This window comes from Alligator mississippiensis, chromosome 4 (assembly GCF_030867095.1).
Source record: "Alligator mississippiensis isolate rAllMis1 chromosome 4, rAllMis1, whole genome shotgun sequence".
Classification (NCBI taxonomy): Eukaryota; Metazoa; Chordata; order Crocodylia; family Alligatoridae; genus Alligator; species Alligator mississippiensis.
In genome coordinates, this window is record NC_081827.1 from 131,951,981 (window position 1) to 131,966,129 (window position 14,149).

Sequence of the window (14,149 nt, forward strand, 5' to 3'; positions counted from 1 at the left end):
CCTGCCCACCACTGAGAGGGGCCAGGGCCTGACCAACCTGGCCGGCAACACGGGCTGGCCCTTCAGCACACTGCCCCAGGGGGGACTCTACACATGGATGGTGTGCACCTGGCATGCCCAGGTGCTGGCTGGCCACCCCAACACCATATGGCGGTGGTGCCTGGTGTTGCCAGGGACCCCAGCGTGGTGCATGCTGTACAAGGCACCCACCGTGAAGAAGACAGGAGACCTCCAGTGGAGATCTGTGCATGGCATCCTGGCCACTGGCACCTTTGTGCACCATCTGGATCCGGTGGCTTTGGCAACCTGCCCCTTCTGCCTGGGAGCAGTGGAAGGGAACATTTTTCACTCCTTCCTTGACTGCCCCTGGCTGTGGCTGCTCTTTGCCACCCTTGGGGCACCGCTTTGGGTGCTAGGCTGGGACTTTTCAGAGCATGCATACATCTGCTTTTTCCTGTACCGGGTGGCCAAGCAGGGCACAGTTGGCTTAGCCAACTTCCTGGTGGGCCAGGCCAAGATGGCCACCCTGAAGAGCTGCCATAACTGGCTCGCTGGGAGTGGGATGGACGGTATATATTTTTTTATTCCTTTTTTTGCTTGTTTGTCTAGAGTGTGAGGGCAGGCCTTGCAGGCCATGAGCCCAGGCTTTGTCCTAGAGGCCCAGATCTTCCGGCTAACCTGTACAAACTCTCTACTGGCCCCGATTTGTCACCCTCCCTGGAATAAATGCCTCTTAAAAGTAAAAAGTCAAAAATCAAAGTCTTTCTTTCTTTCTTTCTTTCTTTGCAAAAGTTAAATTGTATGATCAAATTAAAGTATTTGTTTGTTAATATTTAAGTTAACGTAGGTTATTAACATTTTTTGAATACAATACAGTCTTCTGTGGGCTTGCTGGAACTGAGAAAAATGCAATGTGGGGTGGAAGAGAAGCAGGAAAATAGGGGGGTGGTGGCAGAATTAAATAGCCGTGGCTGAAGCTGGCTGGCCAGTGGGAGTTTGGGGGAAAAAAGTTTGGGGTCTGGGTGGTTGGCCGGCTCTCTGTGATAGTGGCACTGTGGGGGGGAGGAGGGGAACATGGAGGTGGGGGTGCCTCCTACAATGCTGGGCAGGAGCAGGGAGAAAAAAAGTTTGGGGTCTGGGTGGAATGTGGCTGATGCTGGCCACCTCTGATAAGCAGCAGCAGCACAGTGGGGAAAAGGACAGCTGGAAGCGAGGTGCATGCGAAAAGGCAGAACATGTTTTTTGGGAAATCTCATCTTTCATTAATCTAAAATAAGCAATAAAATAATCAGTAAAAAGTTGCAAGATTAGCACCTAGCATCTGGTTGAATCAGTGCAGGAGAAATTAGATGAACTTCCATGGCTTTCCATGGATTTACAAGTGAACCCAAGCAGCATCTGCTGGTACAATAGTTGCAAAGCAGGGAAAATCATGTTTTTGGGCATAAGTCAGATCTATCTTATAAATTTAAAATGATAAAAATAGCCCTCAAGGAAGAAATTCAGAAGCATGTCAGAGGTGTTTTAAATCATCACAAAAAAAACCCTAAAATGAGAAAATCAGCTGATAACGTGGATACACAGGTGCAATTTAGCTAGCATAATGGCGATTTTTGTCATGTGGACACAGGAAAAGCATAACATGGAAACAGGAGTGGTGTAACGTGGACAAGTGCCCATAGGGACTCATTTTTCATGCATTTTTTTTATATATGTGAAAAAATACAGTATTAAAAAAACAAATTGGAGATATGCTGCCATAGGATAGATGTGGTCCAGGCACTAATTATGCTGCTGTTGGGTAGATAGATGCTGATCAGATCAGATACTAGAGAGCAAGCATTGTCCATTCCTGATGGCACAAGTAGGAACAAACCAGGAGTTCAAAATTGTGTATTTTTCCTATACCTTATAGTATTTCCCCCCCATTTTAAGCCTGAATCCAACCCCTCGAACCAATTAAATAATGAAGACTGTCTCGTCAACATCTGAGAATCAACATCCTTCTGTTGATGTTGCTTTGTACATGATGATTTGTACTGCTTAAGAAACTGACTTTCAAAAGTTTACTGTTCAATTCACTTCAGTTTGACTCCAGAAGGGTTTGACCTAGCTGAAACCACATTTTTACTGATTTAGAGTTCAAAAAATAGCATTTTTGTAAGAAGATAATTTTCCTTATAGGTTAACAGTTTGGACTTCATACTGATAAGAGCTTCACTACAAGTCTTGGCTCTGACTCTGGGGCTGTGCTGTGAGACTTCAGCTATAGAACAGCCTAGGAAACAGCTGTGATTACAATCTGCCTCCTAGTTACCTCCTCTCAGGGCACATATACATGTGCAAATGCTGCTGCATGGGTTTACTCCAGGGTAAGTAAACTCACCCTAGACAGGTATCTACACCTGCACCCACTTGGGAGTGGATTTGTTGCTCCTGGCAGCAGTCTGCTCCCACCCGCTCTGCTCCTGCCCCCTCTGGCAGAGATTCCCTGCCCAGCTGGGGGCTCACTGCTAGCTGCCCCACCAGCGGACAGGGCAGGGGGCTGAGACCTGCCCTTCCCCCACAGCTCTTTCCAAGCCCTGTGTCTTGATTGCCCAATTGGGGCATAGGACTGGGAAAAAGCTGCAGGGCTGGGACCTGCCCCATATCAGGGTAGTTCCTGGCCAGTCCTGGGCTATGTGGGGAAGTCTGCATGTGCAGCCTGGAGCTGGCTGGGGACTGCCCGAAACAGGACAGTCCCCAACCAGCTCTACACTGCATGTGCAGACTTCCCCATGCAGCCCAGGGCTGGCTGGGAACTGTCCTGCTGCCGCGGCAGAGGGACATTGTACCCACCCAGGCTCCAGTGGCAGAGCCCACCCTGGCAGTAGGCAGCTCCTGAGGGCAGGGAGCAATCTCATGCCCCCTGCTGCCTTGCTGACTGGGAGCAAATTTGCTCCTGGTCAGCTGTCTACACATGCCTTACTTCACAGTAATTACTTAGCAGTTAATTTGCTACTTGCATTTGCATGTAGCAAAATTAACTGCCAAGTAGAGCAAATTACTGCACAGTAAGTGTCTGCAGGTATAGACAGTGATGCTTATTACACAGTAATTTGCTCTACTGCACAGCAAAACATCTTGTGTAGACGTGTCCTCAGAAGAGGAATGTGAACAGCTTTCCCCAGTGAAGCTGTGCGTGTTGCCATATTTGGGAGCATGGGGATGAGTTATGACACTACTAATTGTCCTCCCCTTTGCCAGTCCAGCATGCAGGAGGGACCATAACAACTCCAAAGAGACTGGGGGTAGCTGTCACAGAAAGGTAGACTTGCTGTCTGGTACTCCCTAGCTCCTCCCACACTTAGGTATGCAGTATAGGCCCAGCATCTGACCCACCCTCTATGGCTAACTGTTATGTCTTTTTACGTGATAAACTGAGTTTTGCTCTGGTCTTTACCTTTAGGTGTAGCTGATATTTTTTCAAAGCTAGCTAACTAATTTTCCAAATGTAAAGAGAAAATATGCTGCCTCTCTGTTTTTGGAAATGACTATATTTGTACAAATTCAAATGCATCCCTTACTTCTTTAGTTGGGGAAAATATGAAAATGCACAGAAGGCTGCTTTTCACATTTGCTATAAAACAGCCAGGTTCTTCAGTTGTTGTTCACAAAGAGTATATGTGGGAAGTCAGTGAGGCTACTAGCATGATACACATTAAGAGTAATGGCTGAAGGATTGGATCCCAGGTTTTTAAACCTTTAGTAGTTTGAACTTAATTTTAAAGGTTTTTCATTTGATACTTTTTGAGCTGTTTTGTAATACAGTTCTAGAAAGAATATAGACCCCACTTTATAATCCACTTTGATCACTTCAGAGGTTTTTAAAAGAAACCTGAAGCATGAAAACTTTAATTTACATGTGTTGAATAGGGAAACAGATGGTGAAGGCTTGAGAACATAAATGGAAAGAGGATGTTGGAGTATTTTCCTGAAAAACATGCATTTTTTACAGAGTGTGTTTCTTCTTTCACTGAAGTATATTAACATCAGTTTTTTAAGAGACAAAATATTTTTCTCCTTCCATTAAAGCATGTTACCCTTTAAAAATAAGTTTTAAAAACTTAGAGTGAATCTTTAAAGCAGCTTGACAGATTTGGATGCTCAGTTTTCTATTGGGAATGAATATGAACTGGAAGCTCTAAAAACAGCACTCAGTGTACTTCCCTGAGTTCCCAAAGCAAAGAAAATTTAGATTGAAATCTTTATTCTGTACTCCATTTAGCTGTGTGTTTGTGGCAAAATCATCATATATTTTTACATGGCACTGTCATTAAATAATCAGTGGAAGTTAAGGCAAATTGATTTGTAAGGGGTGCATCTATACAAGATGTTTACTCACTAATTAGCTCTGCAGTAAACATCTGTGTCTACATGTACACCCCTATTAGGATGCACAAAACTAATAAACTCTGCAGCAGGGTAGTACTTGTATATTTGTATATTTACAAGTACTATCCTGCTGCAGCTTTTTTTCGTGTACAGCTGTGCATGTGTAGACACTAACTTGGCTGGCTAAGGCACAAGGTGCTTCACTGTGGGAGCTGCCTGCTGGCTACCTCCCACACTGAAGCACCCTTGTGCCCCAGCCAGCCTCTCAGCAGCACGTTAAGTCTGGTCAAAGCAGCCCCAGGCTGGCAGGCTGACCCCGAGGGGACCCTGCCAGCCGGGCTGCTCCAACCAGGCTCCACACGCTGTGCCTGAATAAACTCCAGAGCTGATTGCTCTGGAGTTAATTGCTCCGAGGCACACATTCAAGTGGCAATAAGCTCCATAGTTTATTCACGTGCACTAATTGCACATATAGACATGGCCAAGGACTGCAAGAAAACTGTTAGATGTGAGCCTTTGAATTTAGGGTTTTGATAACCTTAATTAAATGGATATTTTTTCAAGCTATCACAGAACTAGACTGCTGGACTGAATGAGGATAACACTTGATGTCTCTGGGCCTTTCATATAGAGAAGGAAAGTTCATATAGTTGTAGCAAAGTTTGGATACAAGGGGTTGATGATCAAAGGAAGAATTGGGCCATTTAAAGTTCTTCATATTTCTGAGATGTGACTAGATGAATTTAGGGTGATAAGAGGCAAGGTGATTAGTATTTCAATTGCAGCTGGTCTTTTTCCTCTGGGTTGCTAAGAATCTAGACGAGACAGTGTTGATCTGAAGCTGAGCCAGAGTCAGCCTGGACTTCAAACTGCATGGTGTCAGAGAAGCTATTTTAAAAAAAAGTACTGGAGTTATCATAATATATATGAAAGAGACTGAACCATTGAATCCAGTCCCCTACTGTGGAAACCTAGTTTGTTATGTAATTTAATTCATAAACTTATCAAGATCCTTCTTAAAAGCAATTAGGTTGTCCTCCTATCTTTCCTCTGCCCAATTCTTCTTACTGGAAGGCTATTGCAGAACCTCATTGTTTTTTTGGGTAGATTCCATGTTCTTTTTTCCAGCTTAAATATATTTCTTACTAAATTATACCCACTTTGTTTCAGAGCCATAACAAGTCACAACATTTTGACAGAAGGACCAAGAAAACCACCTTCATTCTAACTTTCCAGAGTAAGGCTTGCCACCTTATATCTAAACACTCAGATTTACCTATGCAGTCCTAAAGATAGAATGGCTTTTCTACAAGGCTCCTGGAGTTCAATGGTATAGAAGATGCATCCTACAAATCAGAATATGTTACCTCAGAGAACTATTACAACTCAGAGACAGTATGGTTCAGTGAACCAGGCTCTTGGTTGACCTGCCTCTACCATTCCTGCCTTGGCTCCCACACAGTTGGGTAACTTTGATCAGATCAGTTCACCTCTCTGTGCCACCTATTTAAACTGTAATGAGAGCCGAGTCAAATTTTCCCAGGTGAAACTCCCTCTGTCCCCCAACACCTCCCATTTGTGTGATGTCATTTTGTCTGGAGAAGAAGAATAAAGTTGAAACACATTTTGTATTTTTGCTTCAAACAATGTTTTGAAACTTACCTAACCTTAGGCAGGAGGCAGGATAGTGTAGCACCTTAGAAACTAACTGGTTCAGAGAGTCAGAAGCTTTCATAGGTGACAGTCTACTTCAACAGATGTTATGAGTGGGCTTGCAGAAAGCAGGGTTCTTAATAGAAGGATGGAGCACTACTGAAAGAAGCAAAATTGGAGTTGAACAGGCCAATAGGGATAACGCAAAGCAAATAATGCTTCGAGGGACATAAGGGTTATAAACGCAAGGCCAGGTAATTGGATAAGAATCCATAATGTCTGTTGAGACCATACTTAACACAATCTAATCTGTGGATGACGTCTTGTTCCACAGTTTCAGGTTCAGATCAATTTTTAAAGTTTTGTTATTTAAGAACAGCTGCTCTGAAGTCAGTGATAGAGGGTGTTGGGAGGTTAAAGTGTTCTGCCATGGGCTATATTTCTGGACTTGGTGTCAGATTGGTATCCATTCATTCTTTCAAATTAGGATCATGCTTGTCTGGTCAATGAATACAGCAGAGGAGCATTGTAAGCAGGTGATGACATATATGACATTGGTTGAGGAGCAAGCAAATGAACCTCAGATGTTATAAGCCATGTTGTTTTATCCAGTGATGATATGGTTTGTGCTGATAAGGGGACACAGCTGGCATCTGGATCTGGAGCAAGGCCTAGTGGCTTGGTTCTTACCAAGTTAGGTAGGAGTTAGGTAGTCTGTTGATGGAGAGATGTCATTTGAGGTTGGGGGACAAGCCAGGATAGGCTTGTCCCCCATGGGTATCTTGAAATGGTTGTCACTTTCCAGGAGGGGTTTGGTGTTATAATGTGTCCAAGAAGTTCAAGCTGGGGACTATAGGTGAAACAGTTTGGGGATTGTATTGTAAGTGTAGGAATCCTGTAGGTGTGCATCCCAGTTGGTGGGATCAGAGCAGATACTGTTGTAATATAAAGCTTGGCTCTAGATAATGGATCTAGGAGCACACTTAGGAGGAGAGCTGGTGGTGGGGAGCTAGCTATAGCCCTCAGATACAATGTGATGGTGATGAGGCCATTGTAAAATTTCACAGGGGTGTCCAAGAACTGAATTTGCTGGGTGGAGTATTCCAGAGAAAAATTCTAGCCTGGTAGTTAGGATGCTGGCCTCAAATGTGAAACCCAGGTTCAAGTCCCTGCTCTGACAAGTTCTGTGCAGTTTATTCTCTGCTATCACAGATGACCCAATTGTAACTATTTCTGCAGGAAGGAGTAGTATTTCTAGATCCCTTTGTAATAAGGAAACCATCTTCTTTGGAAATATGTTTTGACCCCCTATATGGAGCCTGATCCTGACTGGTGCTGAGCACCAGCTGGTAAAACTGTGAAGCATCCCAGGCTTTTTATTCAACAGCTGGGAAACTTTTGCTTATACTCTATCTTTGCTACCTTCCAGGTAAATCCCAAGTGAGAGATGGGATGGGGAACTGTCTTGAGAAATTGCCCATATAGAAAAGGCAGCCAACCTTTTTTCAAGTAATCAGACCTTCTTATTACTCTACAATTTGCCAGAATTGAGTGCGAGAGAGAAACAGTTGCCCTGGATGTGAAGATTAGTACTGCCATCTCTTGTTCAACCTTTTTTAGATTTTGTATTTCTTATGAGCCCCTCAATTTGTTCCAGTTTTAATCTCTCTGTTTCCTCCTTAATGACTGCTTCCCCTCAGGGAAGAGCTGAAATAGTATCCAAAACTGTCAGAGGAGTAGACTGATACCTGTGCTTGTTCCCCTTAACTGCACCAGAGGCTGAACATGCTGCTTCTGTTCTAATCCCAGACCTGTCAACCTAGCAGTGAGGGATCTATTTCAGTGCTTGGATTTTGATCTCCTAACCACTGGTTTAGCTCAGACTCCTAAAGTTATTTTCAACATGATTCAGAACATAGACAGTATTCTTTCATTTCTCAACATAAAACACATACTGGTAGCATCTGGAAAATTCACTGCATGTCTTGAAACAATAATTCTTTTACCAAAGAATCATTTGTTTTTAACTTTTATATTTCAGTGTTGGGAGGAAAAACATATTACCCTTTTAATTCAGACATTCTGGCTAATTGCAGAGATTAAGGGGGGGAAGGGGAGAGGTGATGGGGAGGTTAGATCACATTAAAAATGATCACCTAATTTACCAGGTGTGGACCTTAAGCTTAGACCCAGTTTTAATGATCAGAAATCAATATAAACCCATAACAGAACAGAAGTTCCATGCACATAGACTGGTTTAAAAATGGCAGAACCTGGTCTAAAATAGACCTGGATCAGTGTACACTCAAGCTTCATCTAGGTTAAACAGTTACATGGGCATTCTTTACAATTGCCTGTGCAGTCCCAGGGCTAGGAAAACCCAGCTGCTTGCCTCAGCTCTGGGGCTGTGCTTTTCCTACTCATTTCCCCCGGCACTGGGCTATTTTTAGCCCCTCAACCCATTGGGCTCCCTGCCATGGACCAGCCAACTCCCTCACCAAAAGCCCCATCCCCAAGCTGCACTGAGTGACAATTTTATCAGTGTTATCACTGCCAGGAGCCAGGGAAGTATCAGTGGGGGGAAGGGGCAGGAGGGATGGAAGGTAGGTCCACCGGGGAAGTTGGGGGGCTGAAAATAGCTCCTGATCCCCCTACAAGCCCCTCTGTAATCCCTTGATTGCTCCCACAGCTCCTTCCTGCCTCCCACCCCCTTGCAGAGGCTAGCTCCTGCCCCAATTCCCCTGGTGCCACCTGCAGATGCCTCCTGTCCTCCACCCCCTGCCTTTACCCTCAAGCCCCCACAAGTTCTCCCACAGACACTGACTACCTACACAGCCCTCTGACCCCTCCTTCAGATCCCTCCTACCTCCCCAATCTTTCCGATCCCTCCTGCAGACACTGCCTGTAGGGGTGTGTGAAGTGGGCTTTATTCAATTTGGATTTGGATTTGGCTTGAATCAGGGACAGTGATTCAATTAGTTGATTTGGATCACTGTCCCCGATTTGATTCAAAATCAAATTGAGCCAAATCTGAATCTGAAGATTCGATGCTGATTCAGACACAGACAGAGCTTTAAATGCTTTTTCTATATACCTCGAGGTACCAGCGTGGCTTGTGGACGCTGTGATGCTGGAGCACATGAAGCATCCCTTCTGGGTCTGTTGGGGAGTCTGTGGGGGCTCCCCTGCTCCCCCCCAGCTGGGGGGGGGTGGGAAATCCCCACTACGCGCTCCCCAGCAGACCCAGAAGTGGACCAGAAGTGCTCCTGGTCCACTTCTGGGTTTGCTGCCAAGTGCCCCATGCTTCTGTGGGACACTCCATGCGCCCCAGCATCACAGCATTCACGGGCTGCTTGCTACCTAGAGGTATGGAGAAAAAACATTTAAAGCTGTGTGTGTGTCTGAATCGCTGAACCTTTCCTAATCTCTCCGAATCGATTCGGAAGGTTCTAATTTGATTCAGAGAGATTAAAGGTTCCTCTGATTGATTCAGATTCGGAGATTTGGCCACCGAATTGGGCTGAATCTCCACTGAATCAAATCAGGGACCAAAGCTTTGCACAGCCCTAACTACCTGCACTCTGATCGCCCCAATGACCCCCCAGGCCTGTTTGGCTCCCACCCCTATAACCCCACCTACTAGCCCCCCATCCCAATTTATCATAGATCAGGGAGCCATTTTAATGTGATCTAACCTCTCCCTAACCTCCTTGCATACCTGTACTTAGCTTAAGAGAAAATGTTAAATATACTACTTCATCTATTGAAAGCTAATTTCAATTAAAGATGAAACATTCATGTTTGTCCTTTGCCCATTTGTGAGGGCTTTTTTTCTTAAAACCGGGTCAATGCTACATTTTTAGCAGTATAAAACCTAAAACACAATCCTTTTAAAAATCAATCTGTGCACATTTTCCAGTTAACTGTCAGCTATGTTTTACAACTTTAACAAGATTATCAGAAGAATTTCTTTGAAATAAAGATGATTGGGGCTGCAGGTTTGTGTGTTATTTCTCTCTGTTTGCTTTTATATTGTATATCTGCTGTAGTTGTGTATGCACACGGAATACATGTAGTAGCATTTAGTTTAATTTGTCTTTTTGTCTTAAAATATAGATAGGATCAGAACATTTCTCCATAAACTGTCCATAGCCACTTTGTGATACAGTTGACAATCATTTATAGTAACGCATGGTAAGAACAATGACTTCTTTTCAGTAACATTTCCCATGGGAACATTTTTTGCACTGTGCATTCAGATAATGACCTATATAGCAGCAAGAGCCATGCAGAAGCACCTAACACCAGGGTACAGGCATGTTGGTACTAATGTGTTGACTGTACTTGGTTTCACATGCTGAAGAATATATTGGAAAGACCCTAGGAAAGGTATAGTTGGACCTATGAATAGAGGTCAGTTTTTAATATGGAAATGGTATTGGACTGATAAAGTGAGTGTGGTACAGTAAATAGTGAGGGGGTGGAAGATAGAAACAAGGGAGCTGAAGAGTCTGTGTGATCTCTGCAGAGAGGGAGGAAGGAAAAGCTTTTTTGTGGCTACCCTAGTTGCACTTTCTGGTATTACAAAGAAAGCACTTTGACTCCATCAGTGGTACTGTTTTTGTTTTGAGAAATGTCTCAAGGCCCTATCTTGATATTGTTCTGTTATTGTGTACAGTTCCCTTTGGCTACAATAGGATCTTTATACGTGGATCAATGGCAGGGCATGGCCGTTGCTGAACAGCCCCTCTTGAGTTGCAGTAGAAGTTTACAAAAAAGCCTTGTTTTTCTTCTTATGCTGCAACATCTCATTCATTCAGTGGCATCTGGTTGAGGTATTTAATTTAGTCTGGCTTGTTTTGAACAATAATTGATGAAGTATGGAATTTTTTGTTTTGAACCACAATGTGTGTCAGCTGGTGACTATTTTGTGTTCTATTCTTTGTAATGATATATTAACTTTTTTGCATTGTGTATCCATTTTTATATCAGGAATGTCTGAGGGGGTTTTTGCCATTAGATTGTGTTTTTTCAGGTGTGCAGTTTAATATGAGATGAGATAGTAAAAATTACAAACTAAATAATTCAACAGACTACCAATATTTTCTTGACAGAATGCACTCTCAAGGACAATCTTGCTGTGCTGCGTCAATATTATTTTGTCCACAATAGTTTTAAAGGACTTCTAAATAAAATATTAGCAGACAATCCTGTAGTATAGAAATAACCTTCCTGACCCATTCTTTTTTTCCTTTCTAGTTTCTGTGCCTGCAGAATATCAGAGGTGGGATTTTGTAGCTGGTGCTGAGAGCAGAATTTTGTTCTATACATTTTTCAATTTGCATTTTATAGTTTGATTATGCAATCTCCACATATTGCCATTGGCACCATTTGCTCTTATGTAGCAGCTGTATAATCAAGCAAATTTTGGAATGAGGTTGGGGGAGGAGCATATGTTTGTTTTCTGTGTTCAAAACACATGGTAGGGAACAAAAGAATAGAATAGTCTTATATGGCTTTTGATGTGAGCCCACATTTTTATCACTACTTTGGAGACCTAATGGAGATGTAATAGAAACAGGTCCAGGAAATAATCTGAACAAGCTGTAAATGGTTCTGAGATAAATTAACAGATTTAAAAGATCCTTCTGATCATCTAGTTTGAACTGCATGACAGAATTTCACTCAGCAGTTCTTCTATCAACCCTGTAACTTTTTTAAATTATGATATATATTTTAGGAGATGTGTTTTTTAGTTTAAAATTGTAAATGGCAGATAATCTATTGTGTTCCTCTTGGAGTGGTCAATTAATCTCCTTGTAAATATAAAGAAAAAAATGCACCTCATTCCAGTCCAGATTTGTATAGCTTCAGCTCCCATTACTGGACCATGTTATACCCTCACTTGCTAAAGTGAGGAGCCCTTCATCACCAAAATTGTCTCCCCATGTGGCTATGTGATAATCACCTCCTACCCTTCTCTCAGATTAAACTAAAAATAAATATTTGAATTTCTTAAGTCTTTCAGTGCAAGTCTGGTTTTCCAGAAGTTAAATAATTTATGTAGCCCCTTTAAGAACCCTTTTCAATTTGCCATCTTTCTTTTTGAACTGGGCATAGTACTGGATTGATGGTCTGAGTAATGTTATGGACCATGGCAGAACTCCACCTCCGTACTGCAAATTGATGTTTTCTTGCTTCTGTACCCAAGAATCACATTTGTTCGCTTAGCACTAGGGCACACTTAGACCTTATACTGTTATCCCCCTTGACCCTTGACACTTGTTCTCTTTCATGATTCTTCATAATACAGTCCTTCATTCAGCATGTGTGACCTACTTAGCTATAAGATGATATATACCAGTAGGGAGTGTCCACACATGCAGACATGTGCTCTTGCAGCAGCTCAAACAGCACAAATTTGTGCTGGAGTTTTGTGCCTCAGCATATGTGTTTGAACATGCACTTTGGTGTGAACAAATTGTGCCACTTAGGGCAAAATGACCCTGCCCAGCTCCTCCTGGATCTTCAGCCAAGGGGGATCTAGAGGCTGGGGCCAGCACCTGTGACCCATGTCTGGCCCACCTACCAATTTAATTTGGACAGTCAAGCCAGGACATTGGTGGCAATTCAGCAGTGGTGGAGGGTTGGGGGTGGTATTGGTGGCATTCCACCTGCCATTGGAGGAAGCTGTACTAATTTGGCCTGGCTCTCCTAAAAGGTTTCTGACTTCTACTTTAAATAGTTTGTGAGCACTCTACTCACCTTCACTAACTTCTGTTTTGGAAACCATCAGAACCTGGTCAGAGAATCAGTGGGTGCATTTCCATGTGTGATTAGCATGTAGCAATTAACTCTGGTACATATCACACTGGAGTTTATTGCTCCCAGACACCCCATTTGAATGTGCGCCTGGGACCACAACATGCTGAGCCAGGTTGGAGTAGACTTGGCTCCTAGGAGGACCAAAGGTCACCCTGCCAACCCAGGGCTGCTCTGATCCAGCTCAATGTGCTGTGGAGGGCTGGCTGGGGCACAAGTGTGCTCCAGTGTGGGTGTAGGTGGTAGGCAGCTCCCACACTGACAAGGAGCACCTGGGGGGAAGAGGGGTGGGGCAGGCAGAGAAGAGGAACGTGCCTGCTACCATTGCTGTTCCTATTAAGACAGGAGCAGCTCCAGCACATGGTCTCTTGCTCCAGGACAACAGCAGTGGCAGGCAGGGGAGGGGAGAGAAGAGGAGAGAGTGCCAAGACCGGGGGGGGGGGGGGGGGGGGGGGAGGGGCCGGCAAGGGATGACAGGATGCTGACTTGATTTGGGAACTTAAAAAAAGTCTCCTTGGTGTGGGGCCTTGGTGTGAGGACAAGCTGGAAGCAGGAGTGCAGGCCCCACTGCAGCACCAGTTGCTGCCCCAACAACCCCCTTCACAAATTCCTGGACCTGCTCATGCTGTACAAGTGTGTTACAAATCCCCCACTCCCCCATTGCTCAGGACTGAATGGCATTTTAAACGGACAATTTCTGTTTCCTGAATTATGTACCTGCTAGGTAGAGGAAATACAAATGAAGGATCATGATTTGTATTTGGACCTTGGATTATATGAGTTTAGTCCCTTGTCTTCCCACTGATTTTGTGTATGACCTTGGGTAACTTAGCCTTTCAGTTCCCAAGCTATAAATGGGGATAACAGCATTCCCCTAACTCACAGGAGTGTTGAAGTTGCTCATAGGTTATAGTAATGAGGGACTACTGTTCATGTTCAAGACTCTATGGGTATGCTAGCTGATTTAAAAAAAAAATGGAAAAAATCAATACTGGCAATATCATCTTTTTTTTTAATAACATAATTCTCAAACCAGGTTGAATCATTTTTTGCTTAAGCTTTTAAGAAATAAAAATCTAACCTGAAACAGAGGCCAAAATGTTTCAGAATATTCATCCCAAATGGCTAAAATCTGCTATAGTTATCTGCAACTACAGACAAGGATGATAACAGAAAGTATTGGATAGCAGTTGTCATCAATGCTGTGACTACAGTAGATACTTCTTATACTGCCAAAAAAACAATTCTGACTTATGTCATCTCTAGGAGTTTCCCTAGGTAAGTATAATGAACAGATCCT

The 14,149-nt window shown here is 43.5% G+C and overlaps 1 protein-coding gene across 5 annotated transcripts in view; it reads right to left on the minus strand.

Moving 5' to 3' along the window:
• Window positions 1–14,149, minus strand: part of SHISAL1 (shisa like 1) — a 172,044-nt gene that overhangs the window by 26,462 nt on the left and 131,433 nt on the right. For 4 of the 5 annotated variants that reach the window (XR_002092026.2, XR_002092024.2, XR_009461848.1 and 1 more), the window contains exon 5: window positions 6,037–6,186. The exons of the other annotated variant lie outside the window; for it this stretch is intronic. The gene's annotated coding sequence lies outside the window, so the exon portion shown is untranslated. The remainder of the gene's footprint in view (window positions 1–6,036; window positions 6,187–14,149) is intronic. 5 annotated transcript variants of the gene reach the window in all.